This window comes from Cydia pomonella, chromosome 2 (genome assembly GCF_033807575.1).
Source record: "Cydia pomonella isolate Wapato2018A chromosome 2, ilCydPomo1, whole genome shotgun sequence".
Lineage (NCBI taxonomy): Eukaryota > Metazoa > Arthropoda > Insecta > Lepidoptera > Tortricidae > Cydia > Cydia pomonella.
Window position 1 is genome coordinate 19,966,268 of NC_084704.1, and position 26,592 is coordinate 19,992,859.

Below are 26,592 nucleotides of genomic sequence, written 5' to 3' on the forward strand. Positions count from 1 at the left end.
GAATCTAATTAAGAATCTTGAGCGTAGCACAATAGCGAAAAAAAAACGTAAAATATGGTGTCTTTATGAAATTTTAAACTTTTATTTCATTAATTAATTAAGTATTACGAATGAAGATTCGTAGGGTGTTTTGGAACGATGCGGTCTGACTTATTTCGGGGGTCTATTATAAACCGCAATATGTCGTTGAATTACGTATAAAAAAAAATGTTTCTTTCTTTTTGATAATGACGTGAAAGGGACAAAGACATGTTACGAAACGTTCAAAAATGCACGCATTTTTTATCCTTGTTCATTATAACGGAACTAATTACGGAGTGTAATAAAAAATAATCTTTGTAAATTTTAATATAAGTTTAATTTCATGTAAACAAATAATCTCATAATTAATTATATTCAATTTACATATTTTGTAATTAAAATATTCAATGAATTGTATAAATTCAAGCATAATTCAAATCTCTATGTTCAAATTTAAGTATGGCAATTTTGTATTCAGAAACATTGACAGTTCACAAAGCTTTTAAAAACTTACCGTTGTTATCCAATTCCCAACGACTGTTCACTTTGCCACTTTTTGTATTCTTGTATTTTTTGAAGTAAACCAGCGTCTATACTACAGTCCACTATTATTTATCACCTCGACAACACCTGAGACCAGCGAAGATTTTACAGACAATATAATCCAAATATTTCGAACTTGTATTAGGCTTCGCACGTTGAAATGACATTCGAATATAAAGGTCACATGAATATTATTTTGTCTCACTTAGAGAGCAAAATGCGATTTTTCTCACTGTTTTTAAGCAGCAAATTACCCTTGTTCGAGCTGCTGACGTGATTTTTTTTTTGTCAAAGTGAAATCTTATCCTTACAGTTGTAAAGGTTACGTATTCCACATAGCTAATCCAATAAAATTGACTGCAATTTAGGAACTTGAAATACAATGAAAACAACTGAAGCAACCGTGCGTTAACTTCAGAATGGGTACGTTACGCTCACTAGGTCCACACTCTATTCACCCTCTATTAAATGCAAATTACCCACTGCACTTCGAAATTGCATTCCAAACAAGCCTTCAAAACAATGCCGTATTTAAATCAGATTGAAATTCGGGACGTCGATTAAAAGCTCTAAGAGCTACGCGTACCTAAGTGCCAAGCAAACATTGCTAGTAGCTAACTTAAACCTACCCTGGCCTGACAAATTTAACCTGAACTCTGTAATACTACGGACTATTGCAAACAATGTGCTAGAAGGGATGTAGCAGAGTTTAAGATAAGCTGGTCACAAGCATGTGATCGCAATTTCTCCGTGTAGGGAAGCAAGCCGCTTATGCAAATGACGATTTCCCACGGACGCATCTAATGGCCCATAAAGAGTGGGGAGGGGGGTCCGTTGCACTTTTAGAACTGTCCCCCTACCGACAATGTCCGACACCCAGCCAGAGCTAAATCTAGACCACAGGCTTTAAGTGACCGCTGGCAGGACAGTTTGATCTATTTTTATTTAGAATTAGTAAACATGAGGGTTAAAGTTCACGGTATACACGTAGTTTTAAACAACAGCGACAAAGTATTAAGTATTTTACCCTTCATATATTATTTATATTCTATTCTGATCTTCAAAAAATATGAATAAATTAAAAAAAACACCGGACTTAACATATGTATTTGAAAAAAGATCACGCTAGATAGATTACGCTACGCTCTCGTTACTTAATGAAACATTAATTGCTTTGTTTGGTGTCCTGTGTTGCTATTTAGAGAGATAATATTAATATTTTTATTTATTTTTTATTTATTTGAATCAAAAGAAGATTACAAAAAGCCTTAAACTACTAATCTGCCAAACTGCAGTACAGTTGGTTGGCAGAAAAAACTAAATCTACCCTCCATCAACTACCCTGACACCCTGAAATGTTATTTATACATCTTATAGTAAACCATAGTTTAATAGTCTTATCGTAGGATGTCCATGGCGTAAATAAAAAAAATAAAAAAAAACACTTGAAAAATAAAATACGCCTCACTAACACTGATACGAAACAGTTGCATATAATTTAATGAATGCGCAGGGTTGATCCTGCTGCCGTCTCTTGGATCACCCTGGATAGCAAAATATGATATTTGGGATAATAACAAGGCTTTAAGCCTATGGCGCAATCATTGCTAAACAATATTGACATCAAAAAGAAAATCATGCTTATATCCCCTTAGATACTAAATAGTGGCTTTCAAATACATTAATCTGTATTTGAAATTTCATTAATAGTCATTTAACACTTTCCAATTCATATGGCCGTGTAATACAAAATACTTTTGGACAGACAAATAGATGACAGCCACGACAAATCTATAAAGATGTCATGTTATCATTTCCGCTATGGAACCCTGTAAAACGACATATGTGAACAAAAATTTCCCCGAGTTTGAAATAAATCGATGCGGAATTCGGGTATTTGTACTTTATAAGCAAATCTAACAAGTTACTTGAACATACTCAAGACCGAGTGTTCCTTTGTTTTAGTAGAAAGTACATTACCTACTTACCTAATTTAAATGAGTTAAGCGCTGGTGGCCTAACTGTAAGACGTGCGACTTACAATCCTGAGTTTGCAGGTTCGAACCCCAGCTCGTACCAATGAGTTTCTCGCATTGTGTGCCCAAATTATCATTTGATATTTACCAGTCGCTTGTCCGGCCGCAAAAAAATACTAAGGTGTGCGTGAAATTCAAAATCTTGCCAGTATAGGGACTATTACCCAATCCCTCGCATGCATGAGAGGACGCCGTGCTCAGCAGTGGGACATCATTATATCGGCCTAATTATTATGATGATTTGAGTTGTCACTTCATAGAATAGTTTAGCAGACTTAAAAACTTCCTTTTTGTAAAAAAAAAAAAACAAAATTAGAGGTTAGCCATTTGATAGGTTTAAAAATCAGTGTCGCAAAAGTAAGGTATCGTACCTTACACTTACACTCTGTTTTAGCTATGCTCAAGTGTATATACATTCTTAAGTTGATATTATATTTTAATTCTTTTTGACCAATACCCTACCTATGTTTAGCCATTTTTTGTCTCTTATTATTTTTCCTGTTTAACGTATAAATCACGATGGAGCATCGAGAATAAATTAGCCTAAAGGCTGGTCACGCGCGTTGGCCGGGATCCACGGATTGATTAATTTATAACTCTTGCCCACTTTTATTGGCGCTCTTCCCGCTTAATTGCTATTCGATCGATTAAAGGCCTTTATCCATTGGCTACTTTATTAAAGCTAATAGGTATTCGACAAAAAGTAACACCCAAACCCAATAAAACTATGATATATTTATAATTCATAAAACGAAAAATCCTCACGCAGTGGAATAAGATTTAAATTACTTTTTATAGTTTTTAACCTTAAATTTATAACGAATGAAGGTTGAAATTTACGGGAGAATAACGGTGAGTAAAGAAATTACGGGTAAAGGCTAGTAGACTGATACAATCAGATCTCTTCCTATTGTAGTAGGGTAATCCTTATGTCTTTTTTAAATGCATGTCTAGAGGCGAGATTCCATCAGTGTGCGGCTCTGTATGGCAAACGCACATTCAGTACCAAAATGCTTGTGCTGCACAGTGCCGCACACTGGTATATTATGTAGATTCCCGCCTTTACAGCTCTTCTATTTGTCCAAGTACTTAACTAAACGTAAACTATTTAGACTGTCGGCCCAATTAGCAAAATAATTATAAGATATCACAGCGATACGATATTACCGATCTGTCAATGTCAAAATTGGTCGGATTAGGCCGTCTTTTTTTGTTTCTATTCAGATTTTTCGATTAAAATTTCAAGATCATGTAGGGCTTGTCGAATTTAAATATACTGAGATTAAAACGAAGTTTTTATTATTTTGCTCTGTCCGTGTACGTCGTGCCCAATTCGGTAATGTCCATTAGCCGTAATAATGTACAAGCACATGTTTCGCACGGCTCCGTTACCGATGACCAATTAATCCGAATGTAATTGCAGCGTTCCGTTCAAAACCAACCACCCGTGACATAGGTAGTCCATTCAAACGATTTTAACCTTTAGTGATTGGAATTAAAGTGGATATTGGCAAGCTAACGTTCTAAATTATAATTAGGAAAATTTGACAAAACAAACCATTCGTAATGAATTTCAGGTATAGGAAGTTCTTGTTTACTAACATGGGCACGCTCTTGCTTGTCCTATTTTCTAATCGAGGGTTTTGTATTGTGGGTTATTAAAAAAATATTTACTCGAAAAAACTTTAAAAATAAATAAATAAAAATATATTTTCCTTAATTATAATTATTAACTCTGTTCAGTTCCATGCCAAAAACTTAAAAAAAGTCTAGGTCTACCTGCGTTACAATTAGAAAAATATAAAAAAAAGGTACATAATATTATGTTTAATACATATCATGTTATTCATGTTACTAAATAGCAAATATCGTAACATTAGGCGTGCCCGCGACTCCGCTCGCGTAAGTGAGATAAAGAGTTTGTCTTATGTTTAAATACCAACCTTAATATGTTAGGTACGTATAATCAAAGGGATGTTTACAAACATTACTACATTTAGCATGATTTTCCAGATCGATATAACTAAATTTCCCTTTAAATAATATTGTTTAAAGCCTGATTTTTAGAGGCGATAAAGATATATAGCCACAATTGCCACAAAGTTAGGATTACCTCTTTATTTGTTGAAAGGCTCTATATTTTTTGGAAAATATATATTTTAGGCAAACGAGCAGACGGATCACCTGATGGTAAGCGATTACCGCCGTCCATGGACGCCTGCAAGACCAGAGGGTTTGTAAGTGCGTTGCCGGCCTTTAAGATGGGAGTACGCTCTTTTCTTGAAGGTTTGATTAACCTTTGAATCCAACCCCACCAAGGTATAAAAAGCGAAGATTATTCGGAGGTCATAATTATTTTTACTGTAACAGTTGTATGATACCTCTTATTTCTAACAGTAAGTAAGTAAATATTCTTTATTGCGTCAACAATTATACATTTTACATACATGTAAAAGTACAAATAAATTTTAAAGGAAAATAGAACCAGGTAACAACAGGCGGTCTTATCGCTAAAAAGCGATCTCTTCCAAATAACCCTTAGGTAGCAGGGAATATAGAACTCATACAAAATTCAACAGGTAGTGCAAGGAGCTAAATATGGAGACTATTAAACACAAACACACATACTACATACTACATTACTTATATAAGGATTAAAATAATACCTACACCTACACGTATAAATATACAATATATTATATATATTTTATACTTACATATATACAATATATAAAGTGGCAACTTAAGGTAGAGATAGAAAGTATAGTTTCAGCTGATTTTTGAAAATGGGGAGAGATTTAGCTAATCTTAATTCTACTGGCAAAGCATTCCACAACCAAACAGCCCGGAAGGAAAAAGAGCTATTATAAATTTTTTAAGTAGATGAGGGAGGAGCAAGAATATGGGTCCGAGAACATTTGATAGAAGAGAGATACTTGAAACGCTCTTTGAGATAAGGTGGTGCAGCGGGGTTAAAGAGAATGCCATAAAGGAGGGCAAGAACATGAGAGCCACGGCGAAGACGAAAAGGAAGCCACTTGCGCTGAGAACGAAACTGAGACACATGGTCATATTTGCGCAAACCAAATATAAACCTTATACAGAGATTCTGGAGGCGCTCAAGCAGTTATATATTTATGGCGTTATTTATAAACGTCTGTTAAATTTAAAATGCCGTTGATGATCGTTTGGCCCTGTCTGCAATATTGACATTTGTATTTGTTAGAAAGTGGGAGAATTTAAGAGAGATTTGCTAAGTTTTATGAATAAGCGTAATTTTGTCAATTTTTCCTTTAATATAAAAATACCAACTTCCTAATATTGATGTTATCAAACATCATTCAAGCGTTTGCAATCCAATGACGCTGCTGCAGCAACTGATTTTTTTATTATTATTTAATTTGAGAATGTTGCAAAGTACTTAAGTTCCTGATTAATATGTTCATACATTTTCAGGTATATTATATGACTACTTTTTACGTATTTACACCTGATGCTGTTTTATAAAACCATAAACAACCTTAATACAAGCCAATAAAGTTTTAATTTAGATTGCACATAGAGCTTTAATACCACGAGTTAGACCTTGTTGTCCACCGCCCTTTGTGGATACGCGCATTACGGTCTGCGGTCTCATGCATTGCTGTCGTGGTCTCCTTAATGTTACACTTGTTTTATTATTATAACACATTTACAAGGTTTTTATACTTTTAGTTTACTAATTGTCCGTTGGTCTTGGTTGTAACCAAGACAGACAGAATAATTAAAAAATAAACTAAACGTCAAACGACGGAACATGAAAACTGTTTTCGTGCATGTCACGCAATCGTATTTTTATAATTCAGAGACAAACTAAAGTTGGGGCCGACTGCCATAATCGTTAGATATCGAGTAATATGTAAATGTCAAAATTGTTTTTCAGAGTTGTTCGAAATTTGAATGTAAGTAATTACAAAATCATATTGATATTATAATTCGACGACCCGTTGTGCCTAGTGGGTACTGCCTATGAAATCGATGGTCATGGGTTCGAATCCCGGTAAGGGTATTTATTTGTGTGATGAACACAGATATTTGTTCCTGAGTCGTGGGTATTTTCTATGTATATGCATGTACTTAGCTATATAAGTATATGTTTATCGTCGCTTAGTCCCCATAGTACAGTCAGAATCAAAAGTAGCGGATCAAACAACGCTTCAAAAGTATCTACTATTCTGTAACAGCTTAACAAAAAGTGACAAACAAATTCTATATTTAGATCAATGAAGACTGCAAAAAATATACTTTTGAATGTGAAAAGTTATCCGGAATATCACATACTTTTGGAGCGTTGTTTCATCCGCTACTATTGATGCTGACTGTACAAGCTTTGCTTAGTTTGGGGCTAGGTCGATCTTTGTAAGATGTTTCCTGATATTTATTTTATTTAAGGTTATAATTATGCAATTTTCACAGATAAGAATTTTGTTATTACAAAACAACTTATCCTTATGTTGGTTTAATTTGCGGTTTTCGAGGGTTTATGATGTGTGTACGTAAAATAAATAAATAAATAAGATTTTAAAGTATAGGTACTAAGAAATATTAATTTTTAAATCCCCGGTATTCATAAGACTATCTCGTAATTGGGCAGTAAAACCCCGCAAAAGCCCCGCTTAGGAGAGGCGATTGTATCAAGATCTCTCTCTACGTGAGCGCCCTCGTGTGTTAACACTGACCGAGCTAAACGATTTAATAAAGATAGCAAACTGAGGGTGTACTGAGGAAACGGCCCTTCGGTCTGTTTCAAGTGAGGTTAGGTCTGTAGTCGAACAGGAATGTTGCGTCCCGTGTTTATTAGCTTTATAATTAACCTCACTGCTTCAAGTGATGACGTGTTTATGGAACATTGTGCAACGAGGGAGGTAAGAGATATTTTGCAAACGAGGGGGTTAGTTCACACAACCGCAGGCTGGCGTGAATTAAAAACTAGAGTTTGCAATATTCTTACCCCCGGAGTTACACACAATGTTTTTCAACACACTTGCGACGAAAAAACTTAATTTTAAGCGAAATAATTCTTAAATAAGGTGGCACTTCACACATTGGTCCACCATATTGTCAATTTTTGACAGTTTAAAAACAAACACGTGACAGATTTGGAAAAAGATTTCAATCGGCTATTAAATTAATCAAATTAAAAAAATTTAAACGTAAACTCGTATATCCCTTGACATTTAACAAATATTTTATGTACTTATAACTTATAACCTACTTGGTTTGTATGAATGATTGATATAATTAAAAAAATAGCTAATACTCCCTAGGGACCTGTTTCACAATCCACAAGAAGTCCCTCTCTCATAAGAAGTATTAATTGTGTATTTATATTTAGTAGGTACATCAACATAGACCCTTCTAGAAAATAACTGTCACCAGTAATTTTATTTACTTCTACTTAATATTAGAGACCCGTCCCGGCTTCGCACGGGTTATACATAACCTTAATGAATACTTATACTTTCCTCAAAAATTAGTCTATTCATAGCTGAAAACCGCATGATAATCTGCTCAGTAGTTTTTGATTTTATCGCAAACATACATACAAACAGACAGACAGACGCGGCGAGAGACTTTGTTTCATAAGGTGTAAGGAAATGTTTTCAAATTATTAGAATAAATTATTGTTTTCCCAGTGGGTATTTAAAAGCTAGTTAGTTAAACCCTCGATGGGTTACACAAAATCGATGTGTACAGAAACTATTGATCATTAGTCAATTAACTAAAATTAAAGGTACGAATAAAAGTTAAATAAAAAAACTACAAGCATGACATCCAAGAAAAAATACCAAGATCACCTATAAGTGTGTAAAACTTGCGTAATGAATTTTTATAAATAAGGCACTTTTTCAAATAATAGGTACCTACTGTGCTTATTGATTGTTTTAGTTGTCAAGATATATGAATGTTTTAACACTGATTTGACATTAACACAATAGTATTATGCTTAGGTACTATTTTAAAGCATATAGCACATAATATTCAAGTGCTGAGGTGAAAGATGTATGTACACATTTAGTTTGCCTTTGATGGAAACAAACATATTTAAATAAACCGCTAATTGAAAAACATAGTACCGGGAGTAATCCCAATCAGTCTGGCTTGTATTACTCCCCTACGCAACGGTCCGATGGAAAAGCCAAATTAAAAAAGTTCAACCGTATAGTATGAGGGAGAACACGCAACTGACAGACGAAGTTTTTGAGACTTATCGGAAGTGCGAATTTGAAGGGCATGCTATGTATTTGGAAATACTTTTTTCAACATTTCTTGTCGAAAAAATATGTTGTTTGTTTTGTATATGAAAACCGTAGTGCTTTAATACGTGTCGCATGCAAACATAAAAATATTGCAAATTTGGCGTCAGAAGTGCATGGTTAAAATCTTTCGGGTTCCTCGTTGGTAAGTACAGCCTACAGTTAAATTTATTGCTCGTGTTACAGGCCACACCCGGTATAATAATAATAAAAATGGCTATAAGTATGCTTAAAAGAGTTGAGAAGTATCCTCAATTCCTCATGCAATCCATCATCGGTATTCAAACTTGACAAAAATGTGCCTTGAAAACCTAACTGCTTGACAAACATGCGTAGAAAACAAATTGCCAAACGTGAACTGATTAAATAAAATATAATTAAGCAAAGCAACATAGACACTTAAATAAAATTACCTATCTATAAAAAGTCCTCCAGATCCGTCCCATATAGAAGGGTGCCCATGCAGAGGCGATGCAAGTCCAAAATTTTATGTGGACAATGTATACCTTGAAAAAAATACGACGACGTCGACTTGAAAAATATGACGTTAAAATGTTTATTATTCCTTGCGCCACTAGAGGGCCTCGCTAAATATATTTAGCGAATAATAAACATTTTAACGTTGTATCCGAGATATACTTATTTGAGGCGCGAGGCCCCCGGACCGAAAGGCCGTAGGCCGTGGCCCACGTCGCCCACGCCGCCTTTGTGCCCATGAGGCTAGCCACATTCCCCCGCTAGATGGTAAAAACCTATTCTTCTCAAGATTTTTTTTATATTCTCATAAAACGACCGGTTTGGCCTAGTGGGGCCTACGAAGCTGATGGTCCCGGGTTCAAATCCTGGTAAGGGCATTTATTCGTGTGATGAGCATGGATATTTGTTCCTGAGTCATGGGTGTTTTCTATGTATTTAAGTATTTATAAATATTTATATATTATATATATCGTTGTCTAAGTACCCTCAATACAAGCCTTATTGAGCTTACTGTGGGACTTAGTCAATTTGTGTAATAATGTCCTATAATATTTATTTATAAAAAGGCTATAATCTTTTTAATATTCTCATAAGGGCGTCTCTACCGCAAACATCGTAAGAATGAGAAGAATATATCAAAATAACACCCCCTTATTCATAAAACTTAGCAATCTCTGACAAACCATTATCCCTTTCTAACAAACAGAAATATCAAAATGACGGATAGGGACAATCATCAACGGTATGTTAGATTTGACAAACGTTTTTTAGAAAGTTTATAAGAGTAATTTTTCATATTATATTTTCACATTTATATTTTATGACTGATCGTTCCTTACAGCCGTATTGGTGCAGAATTACTGGAATACGGTTTAATATCCAGATTCAGTTTTGATCACTTTGATGTGCCGGTTCCATGCCAGTGGGGCCGCGGGATTACTGCCGTGGATTTACGTTTTCGATTTACGAAACTTAGATGGGATTAAGTAATTCTATTGATAATAATTTAAGCAATTCTAATCCAATATTTCATTTTTCTACGTTGTTTCTTTTATTTTAATGTTTATTTCACTGTTACCCCTGATTCTGTCTTAAGACTACTAACCTACCTACCTACCGTTTATGTATAACTAGGTACAAAGAAATACTTTTTCATCACACTAGCTAAAACAAGGACGCTTAGCCCGCGGAATTTCGTACGTGTTCCTATCTCTGTCGCTCGCTGGTAATTATATTGCTGTCCTGCCCATAATGACGGCGATCAATGACACTGTACGAGCTGGATAGCAATATAATTATACGAGGACGATAGAGACAGGAACAAGCCAGTCAATGTTCGAAATCCCTCGGGCTAAGCGTTATTTCTTCAGGCGATGCTTTTTTTGCCCGTAAATCATAAATTTTGACCTAGGGCTGTAATCTATGTCAGATATTCGGTGGTCGTTTTATTTTCTTTGCCTTTTTTCCTCACATTGTGTGTGCCACAGGCGGTACAAGAATTACGAACTCGTGTTAAAGAAACCCTCGCCTTCAGCTTCGGGCTTCAATTCACACTCATTCATAAATTATTGTTAACCTAACACTGTACGAAATCCTATTTTAAACACGTATTATTTTTAACCTGTAATAGACGGAAAGTTCCTACATCAATTATTTTATATTCCATGATATCTACCAATATATTTATTATACTCTATCTCTATTATATCTACAGTAGCGGAAAATAAATCAATCATATTGTGATTTTTCTGTAAAATATTTCAAATTAGATGAAACCAAGAACTGAATTTGTTGATAACTAATCAAAAAAGGTTATATTGATTTATTCTCAACCAATTATACGCTAAAAGGCCGGTATATATTTCCAAATTCAATTTGAATTAATTTTTCTGGAATTTAGCGTCCATCACTAGTAGTATTTAAGTCGATAAAAAACGGAATATCGTGCTAATTCATAATCATATTTGTAAGAAATATCAGTTCCGTCATGGGGAGACCTCGTGGAAATAAAAACTTAACAGTAGCTATACAAGAAGCAATTATAAATGGCTATAAAAATGGCTTCACACAATCGACGCTGGCTAAGCAATTTCAAGTTCATCAGTCTACTATATCGAAGGTTTTGAAACGGGAAAAAGCTTACGGAGGTGTCAAAAGGCCCAACAGACCTGGTCGCCCACGCTGCACATCATGTTTGGTAGACCGCAACATTTTGCGAATAGCAAGACACAATCCACGACTCACGGCGAGCGACATTATGCGGGAAAAATCGTGTGGAAATTCAGTTTCTGTGTCCGTACGTACTGTAAGAAATCGCCTGATGGATGGTGGACTTCGTGCTCGTCGTCTATCAAAGAAACCACTGATTTCCAAGAAAAATCGAGCAGCTAGAAAAATATATGCGAAAGAACATCTTTCTTGGACTGTGGAAATGTGGGAAAAGGCTGGAGCGATGAATCCAAGTTTTTACTGTTCGGAACAGATGGAATTACCTACGTACGACGTCCCGTCAATACTCGCTATGACCCCAAGTATCAGCTCCCTACTGTCAAACACGGCGGCGGCTCCCTTATGGTGTGGGGCTGTTTCAGTGCAAGTGGAGTTGGACCTTTGCATCGAATAAACGGCATTATAACGAAGGAAGTTTATGAAGGAATATTACAAGATGTGTTTCTTCCCTGGGCACGCCAAAATTTCGGCAGAGCGTTTATGTTTCAGCAAGATAATGACCCGAAACATTCGTCTAATCTTGTTAAACAATGGTACAAAAAACGAAGAGTGAGGGTTTTGGAATGGCCCAGCCAAAGTCCGGACTTGAATCCTATAGAAAACCTATGGAAGGAGCCAGGTCGTCGTGTGAATGCAAGAAATGCAAGAAATGTCAACGAAATATTTGAACAATTAAAGAAGGAGTGGGAACGCATTCCAAGTTCTTTCCTCGCGAAGTTGATTGCATCACTGCCCGAAGATGCCAAGCTGTTCTTGATGCAAAGGGTTTCAGTACCAAGTACTAATCTAATATTTTGATTTTCAGTGCAGAGTGCTGTAATTTTTGTTGTTTTCTTTATTAATAAACTACTTTTACCTATAATTTGAGTATAGTATAGTCCCCCAGTCCCAGTAAATCTTCACCATACGCATTAATTCGCCCGTACAGTACTATATCGAAGATTTTAAATATAATGCCTTGTATAGTACCTACAGTTATGCCCCTACTGAATGTACTTTCATCGCCCTTTTCCTTGAAATTAAACACAATAATACACAAATCGCATTGTCAGGGTATTACTTCTTTCTGCCATATTTTCAGTACCTACAGGTATAATCCTTTTTCCAAGCATAGGGCCAGACTTTGTTAGAAGTTCTGTAGAATTTGTGTCAAAAACTGGCTCCGCCAGAGCTCACATCTTTTAAGTTAAAATTAAAGGGACTGACTGTAATTATGTAGCTGACTAATTGAGCCTTATTTTATGTATACTTGTAGATGAATCCGATATTACATATATTATCTTGGTAACCTTACCCAACTAGCGTAATATAACAATTTTTTTTTTTAGAACTATAACTAAACTATACGGAGTTGGCGGAGTATTATTATTATTTTCGCGTCATTACCAGCATAGCCCTTTACAAATATGTTTTCAAATAAAACGCATGACTACATTAATTAGTCGGCGGCGCCCGCGGTTTTTGTCCTACCCTCATTAATTGTTCTTTAATGAGAGCCCGCTTGAACACTTAGTTAAATATTGTGCTGCGGTTTAAAACACACAACATATATATTATTAAAAAGCACGTTTTTGTGAAACGCTACACAATTGTGTGGCTTAAAAAAGACTTGGGTTGGAGTAAACACTCATTACGTGTATGACTTCATGCATAGGCCGTGATTCTTGACATTCTTTACAACCACCAGGGCTGGTTGCACCAAACCGTCTGTATAAAGTTTGAATAATAAAATATGACTGATACCTCCCGAACCAAAAAGTGGACGACCGCTTCTCAATACAAACGTAGTCCACATTTTCCTCTTTGAATATTAATATTACTTATAGACAATGTTTGAATGCAGAAGCGTTAGTCCCCTTTACACTTAACGTAGTAGGTACAGTTTAATCGGTAACGCGAGGTGCAAACGCAAACCGCTCTTAGACCAGCGTCTAACAGGAACATCTTGAGGCGTCGTCCTAATACAACGCGACTACGCAATTATCGCAAATTCGCGCGAACACGCGATCAAATATATTGAACTCGAATAGGTGTCCTAATTGACAATCGTGTGACCAATTAGGACACCTATTCGAGTTCAATATGTTCGATCGCGCATTCGCGTGTGTAAAATTCGCGCGAACTTGCGATAATCGCGTAGTCGCGTTGTATTAGGACGACCCCTGAGGCTTTTTATAATTGTAATAACAGGATATAAATTTGATTTCTCGGTTTCTAATTGAAGAATCCAGATCAAAGTCGTAACCGGTTATTACAATCAGAATACGCCTTGTTTCCTCAATTTGTTGTTGATAAATACGAAAGAAGTTGAGAAAAGTCTGAATACTGCTTTAGATTTTTAAAAGAGCACTACTTATAATGCAAATAATCTAAACACACGACAAAGAGTCAGCCATGTTCGTAACGCAATAAAGGTGACCTACCGCCCACGGGTTAAATTACCCGAACCATTTCGGACTACCATTGACCTTGTCATTCAACAGGGTAATTTTAATATATATATCGAAATAATCTACAATGGTACAATGGTGGTGGTGGTGGTGGTGGTGGTAATGGTATATTACGGTATTATGGTATTATTAAAGAAAACAGCTTACAAAACACAAAAATAATAATTTCACATTTATGTTTTTGGAGGAAGTTATTATTTATTATTATGCTTACGATATAAATTATGAAAGTGTCATTTAACCCTTAACCACCTACCTACCGTCTCACAGACTCATTCAATAAAAAAAATGGTATAATTCTAAGTGTGAGCATCGGAGAAACGTGTGTGTCCTTGTACCTTCCTCCCTCCCGCCTCAGTGCCGCGTCACCGCTCGCCGAGGTCGGTCGTGCACGCGTTTAGTTTTGGTGAGTATATTTCTGCCTCGGCCCGTCTCTGAGACGGGTGGTAGGTGCTTACGTTTTTTTTGCTTGGGGTCTCGGAGACGGGTTGTAGGAGGCTACGTAACTATGCACTCTTATTTTCTTTACCAAGGCAACTGTTTGTCTAGTATAATAGTCGGTGACCTTGTCTTCGTAAAAGTACACTTATTATTTTATGAGCGACGAATATTACTTTAAAAGTTTTAAGTGTTTTTCTATGCATCTAAGTAGGTTTGTAAATACTTAAAAATGCTCTAAATCGCATACTTTTCCACAACTACAACGATCATTTGCCAACACTCCAAAACGCTAATGGTGTTGAAGAACGCTTGGAAGTGCGCAAAACCTGCTCTACGTGTGACCCGAAGAAGAAACACAGAACCCAGTACATGTGTTTCGAATGCAAAAAACCAATTTGCCTAGAATGTGCGAACAAATTGTGCATTCGCTGCCGCGAAAAGCAGTAACTTGGTGGTCTGCAATTTTACTAAAATAGTGCCTTTTTTGTAGCGTTATATTGCTAATTAGCTTTGTTGATTATTAAATAATAAGAAATAATTACTTGGATCTCTATAAGAAGTTATAATTTTCGTTGATCTCACCTTTTAAAGGATATATTGTTCCTAGAGTAAAATTAAAGACTGGCGCCATATGTTTAAGACAAAAAAATGTTATGTTCGTATTTTTGATGTTATTTTTATATTAATAATCAATTTAACTTGGGTAATTGTTGTTTCTATTTCCAAAAACCTATATAAACCATAACATTTAAAATATAAGGTCGATATTATGTAGCCGTCCTAAGGACGGGAGGTAGGTGCATGTGTAATAAAAATAGTAGGTAGGTAGTTAAGGGTTAATTCTAATGGATTGGTTTCGTAGTTTAGAGATTTTTCATGTTGTTGTTATATTGATGTGTTTAGAGTTTTTTTTGGAAAAACCTAGTGCCAACTAAATAATTAAAACGGATGTAGTAATATTTAGATGGAAAATCACGGAGTTTACGAATTCGTTTTATAAAGTATTTATCTCAGTCTGACATTGGAACCCGATTCTGATTTTAATTTCTTGTTCGTAAACTATTATGGATATAATCTGTCATGCGGCTACGCACGAATGGTATTCTTACGTTCGCGCGTAGCAAAGTGACCGTAGGTCTGCTTGCGTGAATTGTACGTAGCATGTGCTACGTACATGCGTAGTGTCGGTGTGGCTGTAGTAGGCAAACTATTTTTTTTTTTTTTAATAAGAAGGTACCTATCATGTTCGCTGCGACATCGGGTCGATTTGATACGATATGAGTATGCTTAGTATAATTGTGAGGCCAAAGTGGTCTTCACACCGGTTTTAAATGTATTTTTATACCTATTTGGTACCCCTATTTTAATGTATTTAATTAAAACTATTGAATTTTTAAAAATACTCGCTTTCATATATATACATGTATATTAATATTAAAGCAATAAATATGACACAAAAAGGTACCACGGCGTATCTGAAGCTAACAATACGCTTCAGTATCACTTCGAGATTGTTATAAGGACGGGTCGGAACGGGCGAGAACAATGCAGGCAGTGTAGCGACGGAACAGGCGTTTCAGGCGATACTCATCTGGGAATAGAAATGGCAATCTTGATTTTCCGTATGCTGTTTAGATTGGAACTCTTTTGTGGTATGACTATTCATACATTATTCATAGCATAGGTAAACTAAAATAGTTTTCTTAATACGAAAGAAAATGTGATCAAGCACTGGAGACATTGGTCAATTTTTCTTTCGTATGATACAAAAAAAGAGTTTATAAAGTAGCTGACCTACTCATAGAATATTATATAATGTCAAACGTTGACTTATGGTAGGGGAGCCCAAGAGGGAATTTTTGTAGCTACTCGAGTGTGTCAGTTAAAATAATTAATACACGTGATATTATCTGGCTATCCGTGGAGTCTACCTTCCACTTTTAGCCATCTACGTTGATCCGTTGGATGGTGGGGGGTTTAAAAAATCGTTAAGTAGGTTGTAAATGGTGGTCATTTTGGCAATTAGATTAGGCATTTTATAATATGAATGTAAAAGTAAAATAAAATACAACAAATTATACACAAAAATACAAAATACATACAAACACATTATGAAAAACCTAACCTAGGGTGCCGCCAGCAGCGGAGCAGGGCCCAAGCTGCCGGTGGTCACTTGGTCAGGGCCGCAGAGAAAGGAACCGCCGAAATATCAGCGCCGTGTCCAAGATCACCGCCTTCTGCGTCTGACCCTTGATCCAACCACCTAGCGAGTCTCTCAAAGTATTGATCGAGACTGTTCGCTGAAATTACTATCGGGACAATGATCGTCGAATCAACATCCCACATGGCGGTTATCTCGCGAGCCAAGTCTAGGTAATTTTATTATTGTTATTTTTATGCATTAATTAATCGAACAGCTTGAAACTCAATTAATTAAAAGCTTTTGTAATTTAAATAATGATTCATGACGTGACTTTGTAATTTTCGGTAATTGAATACCAATAACAATATAATGGGCCGCGGAAGTTTTAATTTAACGATTTAGATGCGGAATTTCATTATTTTTATAACTTCTATTACACAAAAAAGAAGGTGTATCTATATTTGTTTTATATTCAGATTTTTGATTTCTTTAAGTATTATTATATGTTGGTGCAAGTATTTTTTTCATACAAGCGAGTGGTGAGCGTCAGGATGGCGGGTGGACCTCAGCAAAATTGGACGAAATATTTATAGACATATTGTACCTTCGGTGTACCTCAGTGTGCCTTTAATACAGTCCAGTGTACCTCTCCCTAAAACGAAATATTTAACAAAAAAGGTCCATCTGCCATCCTGACGTCAGGATGACGGGTAGACCTTTTTTGTTAAATATTTCGTTTTAGGGAGAGGTACACTGGATTGTATTAAAGGCACACTGAGGTACACCGAAGGTACAATATGTCTATAAATATTTCGTCCAATTTTGCTGAGGTCCACCCGCCATCCTGACGCTCACCACTCGCTTGTATGAAAAAAATACTTGCACCAACATATAATAATACTTAAAGAAATCAAAAATCTGAATATAAAACAAATATAGATACACCTTCTTTTTTGTGTAATAGAAGTTATAAAAATAATGAAATTCCGCATCTAAATTGTTAAATTAAAACTTCCGCGGCCCATTATATTGTTATTGGTATTCAATTATCGAAAATTACAAAGTCACGTCATGCATCATTATTTACATTACAAAAGCTTTTAATTAATTGAGTTTTAAGCTGTTCGATTAATTAATGCATAAAAATAACAATAATAAAATTACCTAGACTTGGCTCGCGAGATAACCGCCATGTGGGATGTTGATTCGACGATCATTGTCCCGATAGTAATTTCAGCGAACAGTCTCGATCAATACTTTGAGAGACTCTCGCTAGGTAGTTGGATCAAGGGTCAGACGCAGAAGGCGGTGATCTTGGACACGGCGCTGATATTTCGGCGGTTCCTTTCTCTGCGGCCCTGACCAAGTGACCACCGGCAGCTTGGGCCCTGCCCCGCTGCTGGCGGCACCCTAGGTTAGGTTTTTCATAATGTGTTTGTATGTATTTTGTATTTTTTTGTATAATTTGTTGTATTTTATTTTACTTTTACATTCATATTATAAAATGCCTAATCTAAGACACATGATAAATGAAGACAAATAAATGCATCGAATTGAATTGAATTGAAAGAGAATAAAATTAAATTATTCGTCAGCTTGTTAGTTGACTTATTGTAAGATAATTTTATTGGAAAAACCTTGAAACATAAAACTAGATGATAAACATATTGTATATCTATATCTAGAGATATTATATACAAAACACATCTAGAGATGATATGTAGGTGAATTAAAAAAACATCGTAATAAGGCGTGGGAACTTTAATTAGTCTTTAGTTAATTGAATCCATCGTATTACGAAAATAGATCAGTCAATTGTATTATCTTGTGTATCAAAACGACCGGTCTGGCCTAGTGGGTAGTGACCCTGCCTATGAAGTCGATGGTCCCGGGTTCAAATCCTAGTAAGGGCATTTATTCGCGTGATGAGCATGGATATTTGTTCCTGAGTCATGATTGTTTTCTATGTAGTTATAAATATTTATATATTATATATATCGTTGTCTAAGTACCCTCAACACAATTTGAGCTTACTGTGGGACTTAGTCAATTTGTGTAATAATGTCCTATAATATTTATTTATTTATATAAAAAAGCGAGCATAAGTTAGCACATGTTTATGCAGTAATTTAATTAAAAATGCCTTAATTCCCGTAAAACAATTGAATCATTAGGGAAAAATTATATTTTCTTAACCGTACAATTAATTACTTTGTTATAAGAATGTATTTTATATCTAGAAGCTAAGTAAATTAGATGAAATAAATTAACCTTGACTAGAAGAGAATGCCTTATGGCATCAATTTTGCCTTTTGTACTATAAGGTTTTTGTATTGTGGAATAAATAAATACACTAATGGGATGGTGCAAGATAACAACTTACACATTAATTTCAATTTGACCTCATTTTACTGTACCTCTTGCGTCGAATGATGGTCTCTATGACAGTTCTTGAAGGTTCTCTTTTGGTAGAGCTTAATTTTAAAAGTAATTAAAGCAATCTGTTTTTACCGTGTTTTAATTAATTAAATAATACATTTCTTAATAAATTTTACATGACAGCTACCCCAATTAAAAAATGAACTATCATAGGAACCATCATTCGACGCGCAAGGTATAGCAATAACATATCAATAGCAGGTTCAAAAAGTTCTCATTCCGCTACAGAGATCTGACTCTCTGTTTAGAGAGACGCTTTCCGGCCGCCAGTAGTTTTGTTGATCACATTTTAACTCTGTTTGACAGGTGGTCTACGCTGTCGGAGGTCAACGTCCTTATTGATTACATATTTTAGGATCGCTCGATATTTATTGTGTGCGATTCAGTAGGTACCATTACATCGCGTATAAAATATGAAAGGTATATTTCAAATAGTGACTGTTTTTTGAGGAAATATTGATTCCGAAAATAACCTATAACCCTGAAAAATTGAAATTAATATATAAGTACATTTATTTCTGAATTATTTTACAAGTATTTGTAGGGTAGTGTACTAGGGTAAATAAAGGTAATTGTAATGTCACTAAAAACTCTAAATTTACCTTAAAATCAGTTCTGTTTCATATTTAACAACAAACAAGACTTAAGGTACATGCAAAATTATATAAACGTAGTTTTATTAGCTAAAACTCACCATTCTAAACCAGAAAGATTGCTTCGATCTACTACGACGCTGTATACGTTACTCTAGAATATCGCAACGCTCACTCAATTTAACTTACTTCTTCAATTTGTTTTTTATTGATGGTTTTGTTTTATAATATAATAAACACAATAACACTATCACTGTCTCGTAATGCTCACGCAAAGGGCGGGCGGCGGGATCGCTCTCGCCGGCTGCCGGACGGTTACTGCCGGCCGCCCGCCTAGAGTACCCCCGCCCGCCCTGCGGGCCCTTTCTTTGTTTCGCATCCCCACTACGACCTTAAGGTTATCAATTGAAGGCAAGATATTGTTTCAATAATTATAACGTTGTAGATTAAAATACTTAGGTATAATTCCTTCTTTTAAAATAATCACATGATAGATTTGAGGCTAAACATTTTTTTTATAGTGCCAGCATATGACACTGTAGAAGTGGAAGAAAACTGTAATTAGTTAAAAACTTTCAGGCCAGTTAAAACGTATACTGATACCAGAATATCATCTAATGTCATTCATTTATCGTGCATCTCACTCGTACTTGCCCGCATGTATTTACGTGGACGAGACGCACGATAACTAACAGGCCAATTCGAACGTGCACCTGACAATAACCCGATATTCGAATGTTATTTTAATCATATTAGCTCTGATTTCTGCGTTCATTTCGCTCAGACTTGTCCGCGCAAGTATTAGTGTGAGTGAGACGCCGCTGTATATATGGTAAAAAAAAAACAAAGCGAATTTAATTTTTTCATGCAAAACTTGTTTCTGCTCTATTTTGTTTGTTTTATAAGCTGGAGCTATAGCTGGTGTAATAATATCGCCGCAATTTTTGGAATATGTAAATTTATACACAATTGTTACTGTAGTCTGTAAGATCACAAAATAACATCCCTGTTTATTCAAAAAAACTAGTTAATTATATCAAGTTCCGCTTCCGTTGCCATGCGCATGCTATTTATTAAATCCCGCTACCCGCAACATTAATTGATTAACGATAACGTTATTTTCCCGTTTTCGGGGGCGCCGTAACGTTATTACGATACTATGATAAAGTGATTACAGATAATTTGATTAAATTAGTTAGATAGTATACGAAGTTTTAATCTAAGGAATGTAATTTCTCAGACGATAAATATTTAATCCTGTAAAGATGAATTTCTTATCTCTCACTCGATTAATCGAATATTTGCAAAATTATGTTTTAAGGATGATACTAATATATTAAATTGTTACCAGGGGTCCATTTTTCGAACGATATTAGACTATATTACCATCAAAAACATTTTCATGTAAAATGTTGCCGATACCATAAGGCTCGCACTGTCAAAAAGGTATCAAATTTCTTGTAGAGCCAAGCTTCTAACTCTACAAGCCCTAACTTCACAAACTCTACTCTTTAGTCAAAATATATCGCTTGGCCGTTTCGCTACTGTCACACGGGCGTAAGGTAAAAATGTATTCTCTATTCATAAAAGTAACCAAACGGCTAAGCCACATATTTTGACTAAGGTGTAGAGTTTGTGAAGTTAGGGCTTGTAAGCCACTCATGTAATATTTATAGCCAAATTTCGTGCTATATGTCTTAATCGATTACGATGATCGTGATATGTAGCTTCTAATTATATTTGAGACCAATTTCAGAATGTTAATTTTAAATCTGACTTTTAATAATGTCAATATTAAAAGTCATATTTTAAGTTTACAAACTATTCATGGAAAATTGCCAATATACGAACGATAGATATTGAACAATAAGTACATTTATAGTTTTCATAAATAAAAGAACCATTAAGCATGGTCGTAATATCAAACGTTCGATGTGGAAATAGTATTCAATACATTACAATAGCAGTCAGAACTGGCGCATCTACGATCTAAATGGTGTCATTAGGTTTACGAGTCACTGCGACATCAATGTTTTCTTTTATAATTATTGAAGGCTTTGTTTACTAGTTTGCTAGATGATGATGATGAAACAAACGCCACGAATTTGAGACGATCTTGACGTCAGATTGGGTGAGATAAAAACCCAACTATCAAGAACGACTGCTATAATTATGTCCAATAGTGACTTGCGGCTGTAGCATGGTCTCAATTTAATCACTGGTCACTATGCCTTTCTCATTCTAAAGTGACAGGCATGGTGACAAGTGATAAAAATGCAACCTTGCTAAAGATGTTGTACCAGTTATGTATTCTAATATAAGCTTGGCTAGGGTATCCGCATGCGAGCAATGAACGCTACCAAACAAGGTAGAAGAAGTCATCCAAGCTGAAAACGGCTGGGACAGATTATCTTGTAATTGTATTGAAACAAATCTAATCTCTTAACATATTTGTGCCTAATTTTAAATACATTAACCAAGAAGTAACCACGGCCTCCTGCACCCGAGTCCAAATGTGGACTAGAGTTGCAGCCGCGAATGCTAATTTGATTCTGTTGAACCCAGTACTAGAGATGTGCAAGTCTGGAAAGAAATAAAGGATGTCTTTATTTTCGAAATACACAATTTTGTTCTCCAGGCTGTTGTTGTTGTTGGATGTAAGTACTTAATTTAAAATTTTCTTTTGGAACATATCCCACTTTCGGAACTCCGCCAGCACATCAGCATCTAATGGCTGATTAAAGCGTTAATCCGTCGCTTACTAGTCTTAATACTGTAGGTAAATCTAACAGTTGAACCATGAACTTTAAAGTACCTAAAGCTTCACAAAGCAAAACAACTAATGCATCAAGTCAATATTGCATGCACTCAGCCAAATGAGAATCTCCAGGGCACGCTGTACACTGCTCGCGGGAGCGACAGGTGTTGCGGGTCTCAGCGGTCGGCGCGCGCCGACGGGGCAATGAATAATGTATAGCGCAGATCGGTGCACGGTGCGTTGCTGCCATTATTTTGTAACGAGTACTTGGCAAGGGAGTGTGCAGGTTTGCGATTTTTAAACGCAGTGATATTATGGTGATGCCAAGACAGAAGATATTTTGACTATTATCATGCAGCATCTTGAGTTATGAGGTCATTTTACCTACTTATTTTTAATTTCTTTCTATTTGTCTTATTCTATTATTTTTTTCTTACTATTCTTATTTTATTTTTCTTTTTTTTTGACCCTCAAGAATCATTTATGTTTTTACTGTTCAAGAATTTCTTCTTCTTCCTCTTCTTTGTCCCGGCATTTTGTCACGGCTCATGGAAGTCTGGGGTCCGCTTGGCAACTAATCCCAAGAATTGGCGTAGGCACTAGTTCATACGAAAGCGACTGCCATTTGACCTTCCAACCCAGAGGGTAAACTAGGCCTTATTGGGATTAGTCCGGTTTCCTCACGATGTTTTCCTTCACCGAAGTTACATGAAAATATTAAATTATATTTCGTACATAAGTTCCAAAAAACTCATTGGTACAAGCCGGGGTTTAAACCCGCGACCTCCGGATTGAAAGTCGCACACTCTTACCGCTAGGCCACCAGCGCTACTGTTCTGTTCAAGAATTTAATCAAATTTATTTTACTACAAAAAAAATTGATTTTGGGAATATCCCATTAAATACATATAATGAAAGGGCCTTTTTCCCCGTAATCAGCCTCCTGTGTACTAATAGACAGCCTACAAGTATCCAGTGCGCCACCATCCCATTTTAACAGCTGACTAGTGGGTTCTATTCTGAGTTCCGTGATCTCAGTGTCCAGTGGTCAGCCACAAGTTGACTACTGGGTATTTGAATTATAATAATAAGCATGATGAAAGGCTGACCACTGGTGCATGGCTGAGCAGCACTGGTCCCTTTACCCTATGCACACACATTTTGTGTATGTTGACAGCCGATCATTCATTTCCTAGGTATATATTGAAATGACCTTATTAATATATATAAATATATTATTTTGATTTAAACTAACACAACTTTCACTCATAATAACACATAAAACTGAAACGGGATTTAATCGCTTGCGCATACTTTTATTATTTGGCCTGACGTTTTGAACGTGTCACGTAACAGAACGCTCGTGGTCACAAGCAGACTCCAATATACACCGTGTTTTTTTCCGTTAATTTCAAGAATGCATCCCTGAGCTTAAATTAACCAACTTTTTTTAAAAGACACCGGTATTCTAATTAACTCCATTCCGGAGATAATCAATAATTATTTTTCATCTGATAAGGCCCTTATGAGTGTACACTTGCCATAGGGCCTCTTTACATATTGATTACTCGTAGTGTTTAGTAGGTAGCAGTTTTTACATTTGCTACAATTGATGTTCGAAATGACATTGTTATGTCAAAGTTTTCAATTGTTTGGCTGAGTTAAATATAATACCCATGTGAAAACAACGCTAAATGGAAATTAAGTTAATTTAAAAAAAATTATAAATTAACTATGCCATTTATAGTTTTCTTAAACGTACTTACCGATCCCCCGAAGTTAACGGAATGCAATAAAAACACAGTGTAATATAAGTAAGTGCACTGCACGTGATAATCATAATAAAAGTAAATACGTGCACACATCACATTAATTTAGTTAAAAAGAAATGCACTTCTCTTCACTTACTTCATTATATTGCAATGTGCCTGGCATACAAGTAAATAGCGGCCCGATTCGAACTTTAAGATACGTCAAAAATATGCTAAAGATACGATATATGGATCGGATATGTCAGCTTTTGTTTGACGAAACGTCACTTTTGACACTAACATATTCGATCCATATTGTGAAACACATTGTGAAAAAAAAATCTAGTGCTAACCACCAATTATCTGTTGACCTGTTGCTACCGGTGGGAACCTATAATTGGCTCTTTGTTATTTATATATATAACTATTGTACAATTTATAGCTGTTGGTTCTCCGAACAATAAATAAATAAATAAATATTGTATCTTTAGCAAATTCTTGTCGTATCTTAAAGTTCGAATCGGGCCGTAGGAATATCGAAGAACTCATTAATCTCATAGATCTGCCTCGTATTGTAACTGTTACGTATAAATTACACATCGTGATATTCCTGGACATTTCTTACGATCGGCCGTTGACATATGTTAGTCCCGTCACAAATGTGACACTCAAACTTTGTATGAAAAATAGGGAACAATTATTTCTTTGTATTAATAATAGTTCTCGTTATTCTGAGTCAAAATAACACAAAATTATTAGTTTAAAAAAAAAATACTACATACATATGGTATGTGTAGCTAGTCTATACCTATAAGTAAATTATAATAGGTACGCATTACCAACATGACTTTTATAACATATAACCACTGATAACAAAAGGGTAACCAAATAAGGGTCACTGCACTCGTAAATATTTCAACAAAGTTTAGTAATTAAATACCTATTTGAATTCCCAACCTACCAGGGTGGTAGGTCAAGATTCGATTTGAAGTAGGAAATATTGCATTTACTTATTGAGGATTTAACAAAAGCCCTCTATTCGTTTAAAATATACGCCGGGAGGGCACATTAAATTGATTATGTAGAAACTATTGGGAAGGGGTGAGAACATGCTATGATTGAGGACTGCTATTAGCCTGCTTGGTTTGATGTGGGAATAAATGCGTTCATCCCTGCCGAATTTTGTTAGGGTGGAAAGTCAATACATATATATTCTTAGTTGAATTCTTGATAGTTATGTATTGGTATACAAAATAATCATGTAATTTTATATTATACAAAACCGGTCAAGTGTAAGTCCGACTCCATTTCTCAACCTACCAAACAAGTAAGAAGCCCCATCGAATGCTCCAAAAGCTATTTATTATGTGACGATTGTGTAAAATACTATTAAAATATCTGTGCACCCATGAAGTGCAACATTTATTTTGTTTGCGCAAGTTCTACGAAAACAACGCCGTGCAGGTATGGACTCTCCAAATGTCATAAACCTTTTACCTTTTATGTAACTGTTTTTAGGGTTCCGTAGCCAAATGGCAAAAAACGGAAACCTTATGAATTCGTCATGTCTGCCTGTCTCTCCGTCCGTGTGACATACGGATACGCCACTTATTTCCGAAAGTATAAAAACTATTCTGTTGAAACTTGGTAAGTAGATGTATTCTGTGAATCGCATTAAGATTTTAATACAAAAATTGAAAAAAAAACAATAAAATTTGGGGGTTACAACTGAAACTCAAAAATTTTTTTTTGTGTTTGCATGGAAACTTCCACTGAAAATTGGTTTGAACGAGATCTAGTAAGTAGTTTTTTTTTTTAATTTAATAAGTCATACAATAGGTCTTCAAAAATGATATTGAGGTTTCTAATATCATTTTTTTCTAAACTGAATAGTTTGAGCGAGAGACACTTCCAAAGTGGTAAAATGTGTGCCCCCCCCCCCCCCCCCCCCCGTTGTAACTTGTAAGGTAACAAAATGATAATAATAATAATAATGATAATAATAATAGGCGTAGGGATGTGACGACCCCATCGCCCGCTGGTTTTACCAGTGCAATCAGTCAACGCAGGGCAGCTTGTGGCGAGCTGTTGGGGAGTAGCGACCTCACGTACCCGAGTGCTCCTGGGGAGTTCTGTTAGCCGCAAGGAGGGTGGGTGGGACAGGATTCTCTGCCTCTGGCTTGCCTTAGCCGGCCGGCCAAAGTGGAGTCGTTAGAGCTATAAGCTCCAGGGGTGGAAGTGAAAAATTGCATAAGACGCGAGTTGGCACAGTGGCTGCTCGCAGCCACTGGGTAGAAAGCGGCGTACACCTCTCAACACCCCTGAGCCCTCACACCGGTGTTGCCCTTGAGCCATCCTAGATGTCGCTTTTTGTGGGGGCCCATCTTGTGGGGGCGAGTCACCGTCTGCCGGAAA

The 26,592-nt window shown here is 35.8% G+C and overlaps 1 protein-coding gene across 12 annotated transcripts in view; it reads right to left on the minus strand.

Moving 5' to 3' along the window:
* Window positions 1-26,592, minus strand: part of LOC133534604 (CUGBP Elav-like family member 1) — a 506,026-nt gene that overhangs the window by 372,493 nt on the left and 106,941 nt on the right. Inside the window, exon 1 of one of the 12 annotated variants that reach the window (XM_061873801.1) lies at window positions 19,858-20,198. The exons of 8 other annotated variants lie outside the window; for them this stretch is intronic. The gene's annotated coding sequence lies outside the window, so the exon portion shown is untranslated. Of the gene's footprint in view, window positions 1-19,769; window positions 20,199-26,592 lie in introns of those variants that run through there. 3 more of the 12 variants (XM_061873800.1, XM_061873789.1, XM_061873790.1) reach the window with 3 other exon arrangements.